This window comes from Erinaceus europaeus, chromosome 13 (assembly GCF_950295315.1).
Source record: "Erinaceus europaeus chromosome 13, mEriEur2.1, whole genome shotgun sequence".
Taxonomy (NCBI): domain Eukaryota; kingdom Metazoa; phylum Chordata; class Mammalia; order Eulipotyphla; family Erinaceidae; genus Erinaceus; species Erinaceus europaeus.
This window is the reverse complement of record NC_080174.1, coordinates 85,893,723-85,910,720: the sequence shown is the minus strand read 5'-3', so window position 1 is coordinate 85,910,720 and position 16,998 is coordinate 85,893,723. Positions and strand designations below refer to the sequence as shown.

The 16,998-nt window shown below is 38.8% G+C and overlaps 1 protein-coding gene across 6 annotated transcripts in view; it reads right to left on the bottom strand.

Annotated features, from left to right (window-relative positions):
• The window catches only part of PDE4B (phosphodiesterase 4B), a 651,743-nt gene that overhangs the window by 26,372 nt on the left and 608,373 nt on the right, over positions 1-16,998 (bottom strand). The gene's annotated exons all lie outside the window — the stretch shown is intronic.

The window sequence follows — 16,998 nt, the reverse complement described above, 5'->3', positions numbered from 1 at the left end:
AATTAATCACACAAATCAAGTAGACTAGAATGATCTCAGATTCATTCATCTAGTTCTGAAACTTGGTGATTTTATGTTTCCAAGAAAACAATCAGAAGAATTGATAGATAGGGCTAGTATCAAGCTAGCAAAAAAAAAAAAAAAGACATTTAAAATTGATCTGTGGTGGAGGAGACAGCATAATGGTTAGGCAAAAAAGACTTTGATGCCTAAGGCTCCAAAGTCCCAGGTTTAATCCTTCAACTACTATCCACCAAATTGAGTGATGCTCTGGTTTTCAAATAAATAAATCCATCCATATATATATATATATATGTAATTAAAAATAATAATGAATAAGACTAATCCGGACTGATTATGGTTACTTAGGCATGAATTTTTAGCAATCAAAAACATTCATCAGTAGTGTATGGAAAAGCAGAAAAAGGAGGTATTCTTTCCTTTGATAACATGATAAAGTCAGTAGGTAAAAGCTGTGCTTCAGATGAAAAAACAGTGCCAAAAAAAAAAGGAAGAGAGCCCCAGTAGTTAGCCTTGTGGGTGGCTGTCTGTGCAGGAGCCCATCTGTGAGACAGGCGCCTTATTGTGTGGGATCTTCCTGTTTTTGCAGTAAGAAACAACTGCCCAAGTCATTAAAGTCACAATGACTTTATTAGGGACTAGATTTTTGACTCATATGTAACACTTTGTTACTCATAACTTAATAAGAATTCCCAGGCATCAGGAAAGTGAAGGAGCTGAAAATCCTTCCTGAAATCACAGAAAGCTCATAGTGGTAGAAATAAGTTGGAACTGTAGTACAGTTTACTGAGGATGTGAAAACACTTGCGTCTGTCTTAATTCAGGTGCTGCTCATGTGTGCGATCTTGGGTAGAATGAATCAGCTTCTTGGTGGTCAGTTTCTTGAGCTGTGGACTCAAGTTTCCCTACTGTTAAAATGGCTATTTTCTAACGTTTCTTTAGATATATAAAAAACTTCTTCCATACTCTTAATTTTTACATGAGAGGTCACAAAGAGGACAAAGAAGTGAAGCACTTTGCTTCCTAAGTACCTATGACCTAAAAACACAGGGGAAAAATAGTTTAAGTTCTCGAAATGCCTTTTTAAGTTTAACATTTTCACGGTTCTTAACACTTCAGATTGTCTGACGGTGTGCGCCAAATCTCCTGCCTCTCTTCTGTCTTCCTCGAAAGCCTCTATCATTTGTTTGAAACTCGATGTCTAGTTTCTTTGATATTTGTCTTATTTGCAAGGGGAAGGAAACTGAACCGAATAAGAATAGTAGAAGGAATAAAACGACACAGTCATAATCATTTACTCAACTAGAAATTAGTTGCCCGACGGGCCATCTTAGCAACCAAATGCTGCTGTATGTCTTGACACACCAGACAACATGGGTGAATTGCATGTTCACTAGCCAAATCAGAAACTAATCACACATTAGAACTGAGTGATTCTCTAGTGATACAGCCATTATAGGAAATAAGTACATATAATAAAAACAAGCATGAATCTATCTACCAACATTTTTCACAATGAAACAATGGTATTTATAGTGAAGTGAAAATAGAATCAATACCACTTGTTGGTTTGAGTACAAGTATTTTGCTCAACTGACATTTTAAAAATTAAATCAGATACAAATCCTTGGTGCTTTTATATGGACAAGTAGGAAGAAACCAAAAGAATTTGTATATAACCTTGAATAAGCTTGTTCTAAAACTTGACACTAGATCTTGAACGGTTTTCAAGATTATTAGGGGTTTTTTTATTTTAATTTATAAAATGGAAGTATTGACAAGATTATAGGATAACAGGGGTATATCTCCACATAATGCCCACCCCAGAGCTCCATATCCCATCCCCTCCCCTGATAGCTTCCCTATTCTTTAACCCTCTGGGAGTATGGACCCAGGATCATTATGGGGTATAGAAGGTGAAAGGTATGGCTTCTGGAATTGCTTCCCCACTGAATATGGGTGTAGGCAAGTCAGTCCATACTCCCAGCCTGTCTCTCTCTCTCCCTAGTGGAGCATGGATCTGGGGAGGTGGGGCTCCAGGACACATGGTGAGGTCCTCTGCCCTCATTCTCATACAATGTTAAGGGGGATTTCTCATGGATAATATTCCCTTAACTCTAATGAATAATTGAGGTGATAACACAAATAAATACATAAAAGACATTGCAACTATCAAATATATATATATTCCCCTATGCATTTTTAACTAGACTGACATTTATGCATGTTTATTAACTGACTAGGGATGCATTGGATCGACCTTCTCGTGGTGCATACCATGAGTACCCATTTATTGGGGAAACTGACGATCCTTCCTAGCCGACTGAATCCACATGGATCCCAGTCACTTTCAAAGCCAGCAACAAGCAGACATCAGGCTCAACCTGACGCTGTTGACTGGCTACGGAAGAAGGGCAAACGCTAGAAGAAGAATTAACTGACTAAATAATTTTTATTTATTTATTTATTCCCTTTTGTTGCCCTTGTTTCTTTATTGTTGTAGTTGATGTCATCATTGTTGGATAGGACACAGAGAAATGGAGAGATGGGGGAAGACAGAGAGGTGGAGAGAAAGATAGACATCTGCAGACCTGCTTCACTGCCTGTGAAGTGACTCCCCTGCAGGTGGGGCTCGAACCAGTATCCTTATGCAGGTCATTGTGCTTTGTGCCATGTGCACTTAACCAGCTGCGCTCCTGCCCAGCTCCCCCTGACTAGATAATTTATAACATGTGTCCACATACATTGGACTAGCAGCTTTAGGAAGTGACTGTTTCATTGTCCCACAAGAGGTGTTGGACTACTAAGTACACACTCTTATCTCCAACTCCTTCTCCACAGTATATCTTGCTCGAGATATCCAACACCCTTTTTAACCCCTTTCATCTTCCTCTCCCCAGAGTCCTTTGCTTTGCTGCAGTACACCCCACCCAGTCAAATTTCACCCTGTGCTTTCCCTTTCTTCCCTTACTTTTCAAGTCTCAGCCGTGACAGATTTGTTCTTATTAACAGAAGACTTTTCATCTAGGGAGAGATACAGAAAGGCTGTAACTGTTCCTAAAATGTCACAGGTTCAGTTTGGGTACTTAGTCCCTCTTTTTTAATCAGGCTGTTAATAGGAGTAGACAAAAAAATGATATACTTTGGAGGATTTGGGGTACTGGTTTGATAGAGCAGAGACCATTTTTAACAGATAACAAAATCCCCGAGCAACTGAGAAAAAAAACAAGAACTTAAGGTACACTCTATTTCACAGAAGTCTTGTTTTTGCCATCTCAAATCTCTACAATCTTTAATGCCTAATGACTTATAAAGGAGGAGGTAACGGAAGGGAAAGTGGAGAAGGAAGGGATGGTGGAGAAGGAAGGCGAGGAGGAGGAAGAGGAGGAGGAGGAGGAGGAGGAGAAAGAGAAGGGGAAGGGGAAGAAGCAACCTCAAGCTTCTAAAGTCATTTCTAAGGCCAGGGGCTATTAATATGTTTGCAGAGGAGATGAATAAAGTTTCTTCTGAACCATTCCACAACCAGAAGTTCTTCAACTTGGTATGCTTTTTAAAATCAGGAATTTCATCATGAATAAGACCCATGTTGTCGTCTCTGTTCCAGAATCTTTATATCTGGCTAGAAAGCACTGCCATAATGGAAAGAACAAGATAACCAACCACTAAACATTTTGCTTTATTTCCATAACATTATAAATATTGACCATGATTCTTTTATAAGTACTCATTTTCAATTTTATTCTATACATGTGTTGTCTAGAATTCTGTAGTGTTTTTGTTAAATCCTTAATATGTTTGTACCACTAATCTATCATATCTTACCTTAGAAATTACTAAATTACTGCTGGGAGTCCAGCGGTAGCACAGCGGGTTAAGCGCACGTGGCATAATGCGCAAGGACCTGCGTAAGGATCCCGGTTCTAGCCCCTGGCTCCCCACCTGCAGGGGAGTTGCTTCACAGGTGGTGAAGCAGGTTTGCAGGTGTCTATCTTTCTCTCCCCTTCTCTGTCTTCCCCTCCTCTCTCCATTTCTCTCTGTCCTATCCAACAACGACAACATCAATAATTACTACAACAGTAAAACAACAAGAGCAACAAAAAAGGAAAATGAATAAATAAATTTACAAAAAAAAAGAAAGAACTAAGCTACCTTTTATTGTGATATGTACTATATATAGTTGACATTGATTTTAACTAGTGAGTTTCACATAGCACTTAAGTTAAAATTAATGCTATGATCTCACTCGGATAAAACAAATTGCTATGGGATGCTTCAGAGTTTACTATGGGAGTAACTGCTTATGGAATCAGTCTCCCAGAGATGGGACAGCATCCTAGTTTGGAAATTTTCAAGCTAAAGTTAGGGACAATTAAGTAAAAGAAAAATCCTGGACTACATATCTCCTCCCCCACTTTTTTTTTTTATTCCTGAAAGCTTATAGGTTTTATGCTTTGGTATTTGGGGAATCCTTATTCAATATGTAGTTGCAAATTGAGAAGAATTTGCTGTAGGGTAAGAGCTTTGAATGCATTTTTAAATTATAAAGGATGATTTTATTTTCTAAACACATAGACATACTTTGTTTCACAGTTTGTTTTCCTAATATTAGTTACCAGAATTTAAAAGTGATAGACAGATACTTTGTACCTTACTGTAGCAATACAACCTGAGATACACAGGTTTGTTGGGATCATGTAAAACTTATTTAAAAAAAATTTCAGAGTTAGATGCACAGGTCAGACCTGAAGTAAAAGATGTCCTGATTATGCTTGGGCTTTTATAATTGAGATTAACAGGCCAAAGACTAACATCATACCAGCATGTTAGATGTAGGATAAGTTAAGTACCCAACTAAGTGTAAAAATGAAATTGTGTATTAGAAACTAGCCTGAGAAATGTAGTTAAGTTGTGGAGTCTCTCTGAGAGAAAAGATTTCTATTTACAAAATGGGAAGTTGGAAATAATAGAAGTAAATGGTTGTTGGAGACCTTTGTTGGATGTGTACAGCATTTTACAACTACAGATGAATTTTTCTCTGATTTTCAAAAGTATCTAAGCTCACTGTATCTTCTTGACTTGCATTTACATTTGGGTGGAGGTTTCGGTTGGCTCCTTGACACCTATCCTCTCCTCATTGTTGACTGCAACTCTTATGATTAACTCCAGAATTCCCACAATTTACCACTGTATCTGTGATGCAGAGGGGTGTCATATAGATCACGTGACACATGCTTTACTCACTGAAGTTCTGGCTTCCTAGCTGGCTCTTAGCTTATTCACCCATCTAAGGAGTGTAAACCAGAATTGCCAGAACGATGAAGTCAGTCAAATGAAACGATAACTCAAAGTGACCTTACGTCAAATGTCATCTCTCTCTCTCTCTCTCTCTCTCACACACACACACACACACACACACACACACACACACACACACACACACACACACACAGTCTATTCGAGATGTCGAACTGTTGGCAAATCTATTTATGCATAATTCCATGACTTAGCCAATATCCTAACATTAAGAGATGTTAGAACTCTTCTTGTATTACTCAAAAGCCAAGAATGGTCACAGATTGCTTGACATGTATGTCTTTTGCTCTGAATCCCACAGTTGATGTCAAACCAATAACACATCTAAATTAAATGAATGTGTGGCTTGATAGAGATGAGAGGAGTATCAGCCATATGAAAAGAATGCAAGATTGATGCAAACAATAGCAGAATAACTGAGCTACTATGCCCCAGACCCAATGGCCGAGTTTCAGATATAACACGTGTTCTTATGTTCCCAGCTAAGTGAGAAAAAAGTAAGGTGCCAGTCAGACTCTGAAGGGCTTTGATTCCTGTCCACAGGATGCAGTTTGTTTTTTTTTAATGAAAGGTAAGCTGAATACCTCAGAAGCCAAACCAAACAATAACAAAAAAATGTATTACACATTTCTGTTCATAAGGAAAGCACATTTGCTCCTGATGACTTTATTCTCTGTCATCTGAGTTCAAGAGAAGGTCCAGGAGCAAGTTTTCACTGCGTCTAAGGATATTTTGAAGAGTACTTGAGAAACAGATTGGGGGGGGGAGTGGTTCATTCAACCTAGGAACCAGAAAAACTGGAATGGGGTAAACACCTAAGTGGCATGGTGCTGTGTAACCGGAAACAAGCTTCCTGAGTTGTAAGAAGCTTGCCACTAACAACACGGTCAGTCCTGGACAAATTAGATTAAATTCTTAGCCTCATGCAATTGCTCCAGCAAATATTTATTTGAATGCCTACCATGTGTCTAGAGGAATTTTAAGCCCTGGGAACAGTGAACATAGTGAAAATACCTAACAAGGTAGACAAAATACCTGTTCCCAATAACTTAACAAGCAAAGTAAAAACTAAGTCCTATAGTTAAAAAAATAACAACAACAACAACAACATAAACTGTGACAGCAAAATGTAAGACAATCAAGTCACTGAGTTAGGAGAATCAGACAAGGTCTCTTCAAATAGGTAATATTAAGCTGTGGTAGATAAAATATGACAAACAATCCAAGCTGAGCTTCAAAATTTAGTGACTTTTTGTCCTACTAGCATGTACCCAAGAAATTGAATGCATTACCCTCTAGGTGGTCTTTCATGTTTGCTTGTGTGTTTGTTTATAAGCAGGACATCACTTGACTCTGGCTAAGCACAGTGACAAGGATAGCACCTGGGACTGACTTCTCACATACAAGTCCTGTGCACTACTTCACTTCCTCACCTCCCTGGATCTGTTCTTTATTTTTAAACCACTTGAATCTTGAACAAAGAACAACATTCGAACTCTCAGGGTCATCACTTATCTGTGAAAATTCTGCTTTTTTTGCATTGAAAATGGGATTGTAGAGCTACTTTTCTCCTCCTGGATGGGCATCCTATGAGCTAGCAGGATGGAGCTCCCTGCAAGTAGCAAACAAGTCATCAGATGTATCTCCTTACTAACCTACCTTGGTACTTGCAACACAAAAACAATAGACAGTTATGCAGGCATAGAGAGAGATCTTCTCTGTAATACATTATTCCTGAGAGACTAGGAAATATTGAGAGCAAGTAAGCTTTCAATGAGGAAGCAAGTTTTAAAAATCCCAACAGAGAGGCAGGGGCAGATAGAATAATGGTTATGTAAAGAGACTCTCATGCCTGAGGCTCTGAAGTCCCAGGTTCAATCCTGTGTACCATCATAAACCTAAACTGAGCAGTGCTCTGGTTAAAAAAAAAAAAAATCCAGCAAAGCCCTACACTTTAGATATTTAATACTCAGCTTGTATAGTCCTCATTTACAGAAGAAAGTTGTCAGGCTGAGGGCCAGGATTTTATTTATTGTAACTATATTAGATTATAACTAGAAAGAAAATACTTAGTTTTTCTCCTCACCAATGTACCCTGGAACCCTACCTCTCCAAACCCCTTCTCCACTAGGGAAAGAGAGAGACAGGCTGGAAGTATGGATCGACTTGCCAACACCCATGTTTGGCAGAAAAGCAATTACAGAAGCCAGACCTTCCACCTTCTGCACCCCAGAATGACCCTGGGTCCATGCTCCCAGAGGGATAAAGAATAGGGAAAGCTTCCAATGGAGGGGATGGGATATGGAACTCTGGTGGTAGGAATTGTATGGAATGCACCCCTCTTATCCTACAGTCTTGTCAATCATTATTAAATCTATAAAAGAAATATTTAGGAGGTGTTCTTTGGTTTGACACATCAGACATCAATATTCATAATGAATAGTGATATTAGATAGTTACCTAATTCACACTTGGCTTTGCTATGTCTGAACAGCTTTAGAACATAGCCTATATGACTGAGTTGGAAAGACAAGTATATTAATCACAATGTCTTCTTATTGTTTTCTTTCAATATAATTGTCTAAAACCCATTGTTTAGATATCAAGTGCCAAGAACATCTCTTGTCTAAATTTAAAAAAACATCTAATTTTATCATTTTTCTTTGTACTTTGTATTCAACTTCATCTGTATATAATTGACAAAGGTTATACACCACTGTGCAATCTATTTGTCCATTTCAATTTTTTATATGGAGACAGAGCCAAATCAGAGATTACCATATTTTAATAGCTAAAATATAGGAAGAAGTCAGTGACATGAAATTGCATTTTATTTTGAACAAGTTCACTCACCTTCAATCTCTTAAAGAATTTAGGTTTCAGAAAGGGCTTATTTTAAATCACAAGTAATTAATAGGAGAAATTATACTGTTACTAGTGAGTGGAAGTGGATAATTTATAGCTTCTGTATAAGTACCGCACGCTAACCGGTTGTGCCACTGGAGCTCCAATTTACAGCTTCTAAGCTCTACTCCCACGAGGGAAAAAAACATTATTTGGCACTTGTTAAAGAGAAAAAAAGATTATCAGGCACTTCCCAAAACAGAAACAAAAGAAACAGGAGTTTTACTGTCTTCTTCATTTCTAAATAACTCAACAGTCCTCTCTTTGTGGAAACACTTGGCTACTTTAAAGTAAATCAAACAAAGGAAGTTACAGTAAAAGATCCATGAGACTAAACAGTTTGGCAGCAGTTGAGGGAAACATCACGTACAAATGGGTAAGACTAAGAGGGGCTACTTGGTCCCTGAAAGAATTGGGGGGCAGTGTATGCAGGGTGGCACATCAACACTGGCACCTTTGCCTTTAAGAGTGCAAGATCAATCTGTTGACTCCAGCACTAGTTTATCCGGGAGTCTTTTAGGATGCTAAGACTTGGCTTCTAGATCACTGATTGATCTCCTCTTCTTGAGCTCACGTTTATGGAAAAGCAAAATGTTCCTGAAAGACTAGGACAAGAGCAAACTCTAGTCTTGGCTTTGCACTGGATACTCTGGTCTTTTCAGCTTTATTTTTTTTAATGTGGAATGAATGACTCTCCCTAAAATGAATTCTTAGCAGATTTTAAGAGTATAATGTTCTTTTATCAACTACCTAGAGCTGCAACAATCAAATGTTATGTTTCTTCACTTTATTCTTGCTTGGTTCTTTTTTTTTTTTTAGAGATCAGTTCACTTGGGGACCTCCAAAGGAGTTAACACAAATATTGGGCCACATGTATGAGAATTTAGTAAAGGAAATGGTTCTTGTAAATGCCAATGCAGAAATACTTAGAGGAAGCAAAAATTGGGTATGAGTTGAACTTATTGTAAAGCACTAAATAACTTTCAAAATTTTAGTATGTTAAGTTTTAAAGAGACTAGGAAGTAGAATATCAAGATCACACTCTCAAAAATGTGACTGGATTTTGTTATGTAAAAAATAATTGAAATAGCGCTAAAGAACTCAATCACCTTTTTCAAGTTCGAAGACAAAGCCCAAGAAAAAGAGTCTATCTCTTGACTTTTAGGAGGTCTTCCTATACTAGTTGTTGTAACTGAAGGGTTTCTTTGCTGTCCTGTGTTTATATTGCATGCGTTTGAATGGATAGAGTGCATGACAAAATTGACCTGGTTATTAGCACAATAATAAAAATTTCAATAGAAACAACTTTCTCCCATTTCTTTAAATTTACTTTGTGAGGGTAGATGTAAACGAGTTTTGGCAGTTTTAAAAATGTTTTGTCTACTTTCATATCTTAAGCCACGTTAGAGAATTCTTGGAAATAAATATCTTGAAGTTAGCAGACTGATTTATAATAAGCAGTGGATTAATATGTTTAATTAATTTTTTTACATATGTTATAAGCATTTTATATAACTTTGATAATTTTTCTCCCTCTTCGACTACAGTTAATAGTGTTTCGCAGACAGAGGGACTGAATGTGGGGTTATGAATGGCCGGTCTTGAAGCCCAGAGCATGGTAATTACAGATTGAATTTAGTTAACGATGACCAGAGTCGAAGGAACAGGACCTCCTAGAAATACATGCAAAAGGGAGATGCACAAAGAAATCACAGCAAAAGTTGCTTGAGAAAGTTATTAAATATATTTAAACTTTATGTTATATTTATTTGCCCCACAGAGACCACTGATGGTTAGTCAGATAACCTCAGACTAGAATCTTAGCTCTTTTGTTTAATTTAGATAATTTACTTAATTCTCAGTTTCTGCATTATTAAAACAGGAATATGAATAGCACTACTGACAGAATGCAGTTAAAGAGCTCTGTTCAGTACCTTAAGAGATAGCTCACCCTATAAAGCACACTCCTTAGCATATACACAGACCTGGGTGTACCAGGTAGGAGCATCATGGTACCAAGTGGCTCCACAGATGATGGAGCCCTGCCTGCTATGGTGTCTTTCCCTCTCCCTCTCCCTCTCCCTCTCCCTCTCCCTCTCCCTCTCCCTCTCCCTCTCCCTCTCCCTCTCCCTCTCCCTCTCCCTCTCCCTCTCCCTCTCCCTCCCCCTCTCCCACCCTTTCCCCCTCTCCTTCTCAAAAAAGAACAATGTTAAGTGAGATAAATGAGAAAGAGAAGGATGAATATGGGATATTCTCATTCATAGGCAGAAGCTGAAAAATAACAGAAGGGAAAACACAAAGATGAACTTGGATTGAAGTTGATGTATTGCACCAAAGTAAAGGACTCTGGGGCGGTAGGAGTGTTCAGGTCCTGGAACATGATGGCAGAGGAGGACCTAGGTGAGGGTTAGAGTGTAATGTGGAAAACTGAGAAATATTATACATGTGCCAACTACTGTATTTGACTGTCGACTATAAACCATTAATCTCCCAATAAAGAAAACATAGATAAAACAATAAGGTGAAATATTAAAAAAATGAAAATTTTGACTTGGGGAGGGCACTGAATGGTGGTATCACATATGCATGAGGCCTTGGTTTCTTTCCTCAATGTTACTTTAAAAAAAAAAGGGAGTTGGGCGGTGGCACAGAAGATTAAGTGCATGTGGTGCAAAGCTCAAAGCTCAAGAACCTACTTAAGGATCCTGGTTCGTGCCCCCCCCCCCCCAATGCAGGGGAGTCACTTCACAGGCGGTGAAGCAGGTCTGCAGGTGTCTGTCTTTCTCTCCCTATCTCTGTCTTCCCCTCCTCTCTCCATTTCTCTCTGTCCTATCCAACAACAACGACATCAATAACAACAACAATAATGTTAAATAACAAGGGCAACAAAAGGGAAAATAAATAAATAAATTTTTAAAAATGAGAGAAAGAAAGAAAGCTCTCAGAATAATGACTGCATACCTAGAAGACCCTTGAAAAAGTATACTAATTGCTTACTATCTTGTTCTATTAATGAATATAAGACCTAAATGGGACTACTTAGTCTTCTTCAGCTATCTTGTTTGTGAATAAGAAAATTCACATACTTGTGAATAAGAATAATAAAGAGAACATGTCTGCATATCCACTAGATACTGGAACTCAGATGTATGACTGATGTCCAGGCTTTCTTCACTGAGTTCTAAACTGAGCAACAAAAAGAGTATCCAACAATATATCAGCCCCCACCTAACTGTCAGAACAGATGTCCACTCTACTTTTCCTGAATTTGTAATCATTTTTAACATCTGTGGGGTGACACGCCATGAGTCTAAATATATAAAGATACACATTCAACTCCCACCAATACTCCTACTTTCTTAGATATTATTTGTTAATCATTTAGAAAGGGTCGGATTACATTTAGAAATTTGGAACTCCTTGGGGTATGGCAAAATGTGTGTGTGTGTGTGTGTGTGTGTGTGTGTGTGTGTGTGTAGAATCTAGTCCTTGATGATGCCTCACTTCCGTTTTTTTACAAGTCCTACTGTACCAGGGGCCTCCTATGTGAGTCTTTTTAATACTCTCTTCCATATATGCATGTTTGAACTCTTTCCACACAAGTCTGCCGAGATGAATGTCCACCTCTCAGGCATTTCTTGGATCTGAGGATGTTCACTCTGCCCAGCACATCTAGGAGTGAGCCATATTTAGGATCAGGAGGGTTCAGACTCATTTGGGCAGCAAGTGTGGAGAGCCAATGGGAGAAGTGTTGCCAGCAAGGGGAAGCCCAGCTCCTTACCCCATGCTTCACCTCTTAAGCAATATGCAGCCATACAAAAACAAAACAAAACAAACAAAAGGGGGCTGGGCAGTAGCACAACACGCTAAGCACACATGGCGCAAAGCGCAAGGACTGGCATAAGAATCCCGGTTCGAGACCCCGGCTCCCCACTTTTAGGGAGGTCGCTTCGTAAGTGGTGAAGTAAGTCTGCAGGTGTCTATCTTTCTCTCCCCCTCTCTGTTTTCCCCTCCTCTCTCCATTTCTCTCTGTCCTATCCAACAATAATAATGACAATGATAAACAACAAGGGCAACAAAAGGGGGAAGAAAAAAGAACAAGCCTCCAGGAGCAGTGAATTCTTAGTGCAGGCACTGAGCCCCAGCAATAACCCTGGAGATAAAACAACAACAACAACAACAGCAACAACAGGGCCAGGTGGTGACACACCTGGTTAAGCAAACACATTTCAATGCACAAGGACCTGGGTTCAAGCCCCCGGTCCCCACCTGCAGGGGGAAAGCTTCCCGAGTGGTAAATAGTGCTGCAGGTGTGTCTCCTTTCTATCTCACTCTTCCCTCTTGATTTCTGTCTCTATTCAACAAGTAAAATTAATAACACAATACTTCAAAAAAACAATAAGGCAACAATGTTATGGTTCTTTTAAAGCACAGGGTTCAGAAAAAGGACCACTCTTATTCTAAGCGGGGAGGGGGAGGCAGGCACTGATTTAATCATACTTAATTTGGGGATAAAAGTGTAACTAGTTCCTTTCAGCAACTGTCCCCCAGTTTCCTAACTTCCTGACAGAGTTTTAAAATGATTCTGCTGGCCAATGAGATCTCTTTCCTGGGTGACTCCAAGCTGGCAGAATGACATAACTGATTATTCTCTTCCACCTAAGACCCTGGACTATTAGTTGTCTTTGTGTTCTGTTCTCCAGCATGGCTGCACATGAAGGACTTAGAAAAATAAAGCTACACAGCCAGGAGATAGCTCACTTCCCCTATGACGCTATCTGCATCTGGCTTCAAATCACCTGCAAAGAAAAAAAACAACAGTCCATCTCCCATCCTTACTTGACAGACTATTTTAGAGCAAGAAAACAGAGATGCTGATAAGATCTGGGACGGCTCTTTACAGCAACTCTTATGAACTATTTTCAGCAATGGGGTTCAAATTTGTGTACCCACATAAACTCGCACCAGGACCAAACGGTGGAGAAAGACACAGACCATCGTTCCTGGAGGAAGCCAGGGGGTGATGATAGTTTGTTGGAACACAGCCTACGTCTCTTTTGAAAACACATTCAACATGCTGGGTGTGAATGACCCCTTTGACATTTTCCACCTGAACATTCTAGGTGAGAGACTTTGCTTCTCAGTCAAATCTCTCTCTTCCCAGCCAGTCACTACCACACCTCCCTGGAACTGTTCTCTGTGGGTCCATTTTCAGACACTGTTGTTGCAACTCTGTACTTTTCTGACTGCGTCTGTCAGGAAGGAGACAGGAAATTCTAGTCACCCTCCTAGCAGCTGCTCCATTCCTCCTATCCTCCACCAATGACGTCGATTGGCTTTGGTGACAGGAGGTCAGGAACTGAGCCACAGTGAAGGTCAGGAAGATAGGTCAGTGTTTATACCAGTGGTTGGGCTGGAGACCCTGCTGAGGCTATTTGCTTTCTTCCTTTCTATACTGTTTCTCTTTCTGTTCCTCTTTTTTTTTTTTTTTTTAAATAATGCAGAGCCAAAGCATCCTGTTTTCAAAACATTTGACTGTTTGCCACTGAGGAACTCATGCTCATGCATTTCTCTGAAGTGTAAGACAATTCTGCTAATTCAGGAGGCGATGAAGTTGAAACAGAATAATTAACGAGCAGATCTACAGAGTCCTTCTGTCATTAAGGAAAACAATACTAACAAGTCTAACTGAACTTGAGCTGCTGGAGGAAGGTGGAGCAGGGGACCTTTTCATCTTGAGAAACAATGTCACTGCCTCCTAAAACTCCTGCTTGCTTATTCATCTTATACTTCTCAAGGGAAAAGGATCTACCTAACATACTAACTTAGCTACTTGCACTTTTTTAAGTCTGGAATCCCACTTGGTCTATGGTCAGCATTCAGCAATCAGGCAGGACATTTGAGCCAAGAAGACAGTTTTTTTTTTTTTTTTTACAAGTCAAAGAAACAGTTCCTTATATAACTCTCTGGATTATAAAGCACACTTAAGAAGGGCAGCTTTAATCTTTGATCACTGCATTTCTTTCAAAATGAAAAAAAAAAGTTTAAGAAAAAAAAAAGACATAATATAGCCCTACCCAGAGGCAGTAAAAATGAGAAACTTCTTGCTTTTTCTCTGTTACACAGAGTCAGTTCTCAATCATTTGCATGTAGACATGCACTCATGTAACCTCCAAATTCTCCTAAGGCAAACATTGCCTCTCTCATGGATACTTCAGTAAGTGTTAAGGCGGCAGACAAAACTCACTAGTCACCTGACTAATCAGCTCTAGGAACACAGAGCCTTTTGCAAAGATGCCTCATTTATTGAACTTTCATTACACGTCATGTCATGAGTCTTGATGAGTGACTTAGATGCATCATCTTAATCTTCACAGCTACCTAGAAGATAGGTGACACTTATCCAGTTTGCAATTATGAACATTTGTTTCAGAATCATTAAGTCAAATCACTAGTGAATGCAAGTATTTGAACCATGAACTTTTTCTTCAAAGTCTATTCTTTGCAAACTTTCTCTCTAAAGAATACTTATGCCTGTAACCTATAGACTCCTTCTTTTATTCTGTGAGAATAAACAAAAAGATAGCCTAACAAGACTACATACTAATGATCACCATGATGATTGCATTTTTAGACACTAGCTTTGAAGGATGCTTCAATAATTTTGGTACTACTTACAATTGAATATGGAATTTTCTTTTTAACTGACATAATTCAATTTTCCTCTAAATGGATATAGATCAATTTCTTTTTTGGTGGCCACAAAATTATCACTCCTATATTTATCCACTGTGAATTAAATTTTACCTAAAACAATTATCAGAATAATCAAGAGAGAGAAATCTTTTAAAATTTCAGTTAGCCAGCTGTCAGTTAATGATTCTTCTATCTCGGGCTAATTGCTTTGCCCTACAACCTCTCTATTGTGAACAATTAGGAAGACAACATGCCTTCTACTTAAGAAAACCTTGTCTGCATTAGGTTCTAACTCTTTAGAACCTTTCTTTAGGGTGAGATCTATTCAACTTTCATTGCTTCCTGCATAGGGCACCATAGAGGAATAGCGGAAGCCTGAAATCAACAGTGTGCTCACTAAGATCTGTGAAATTATTTCTGATAATTCAGTGAAATAAACAATGTCAAATTTCAGCCCTCCAGATCCAAACCTCCTTACGCTATTAGGTATCAAGACCTGAAATGAAAACTCCACTAAACTTTGCAGTTCCTCAATTGATTACTCTTTGTCTTCCTCTGGAGTTAGTCACTCACTTTATGAGAGAAATGGTCAGCTTATCCTCTTATGGTAAAGCCTGCTGAAAAAAAAGTATTCCTGAGTATTGAATGTACGTCTGCTATGGGTATATCAGTAACCACAAAGTGCAAAAACATCCTGTAACACTCCAAAGTAGTGAAGGCAGTGTGGAAATTCTTCTACTTGGAGTGCATTACAGTTTAAAGACGTTACACGGTTAATTCCTCCTCATGGGGAAGCAGTTGATTGAGATTTACAACAGCTTGGAAAAACCCTGAGTTTAGTTAGCTTTCAGTAGTGAACTTCAGAGAGAAGTCAGAATATAATTAAACCTCTAATGTAAACCCTTTGTTTGCAGTTCCCCCCCCTCCAACTTGAAGTTGAAAACTTGAGAGTGGAGTTTCTTTTTGCCCTTGTACTAATCAAGAAACAAAGAATAAGAAGCGTCTTCCCCAACCCTGAGGACACTTGTATCCTCTGAGCAGGAACCAGCAAGCCTTGCAAGGAAGCTGAGGTGCTTAACCTCAGGAAAGAGGGAAGAAGGACATACATTAGCTAGTGAACCTTGGCGGCGAGAAAGGGCATGTTAGCAGGTGTGGAACAAACATGTCTACCCAAACCCAGACAGACAGTGCAACTATACCTTAGGCTAGGATGTTTGGGGATCTAAAAAATGTTTACCTATGGAGTTGTCACTCTAGTCTTCACCTCATACTCTCAAACATGCCACATAGATGAATGTGTATATGCAAACCTATATATGAACATTTTTCACAGGAAAAAGAAAACAAACAAAAGCAACCGTCTTCTTGATGTTAATTAAACAGATGATATGATGATGCACAATTAAAGCTCAATGCCAAGTTTTGTCTGGAAATTATAAATAAAACCATTTCTTAGACAAGTGGGTGGTAATTCATTTCAAGTGAATCCACTTTTAAAACCAGAGAAATTATAAAAAGTCATTTTCTTTTTTGGAGACAAAGTCTACAGGACTTTACACACACACACACACACACACACACACACACACACACACACACACACACACACTTTATCTTGAGCCATACCAGCAACACAGAAGATATGGTATGAGCTCTTAGAATGTCCATCTCACAAGAATTCTGAAATTTATGAAATCTCAGAATAATCTTCTCCACTGGCATACAAAGGTCTCATTATTTCCTTGTAAGATATCTATCTGTCCACCTATCTGACCACAATTCCACATGCTTCATGCTGCATTTGATGGATTCATTCAGATTTTACAGTCTGCATGAGTCTTTTTTATCAAACACCTTAGTTTATATAGTGATGTGTATACTTCATAAACACCTCTCACCTTAAACATATTCTGAATTATATTAGTAATAAAGAAGTTCAACTTTGGGGTCTAAAAGTGAGGCTTTAACTGAGGATTTTATACTTTTGCTGCAGCGTGGAGACCCAAGTCAAGTGTGGTATTTGTGAATCTTTTTGAGAAGGTTCCCTGCGCACTCCTGTTGCAG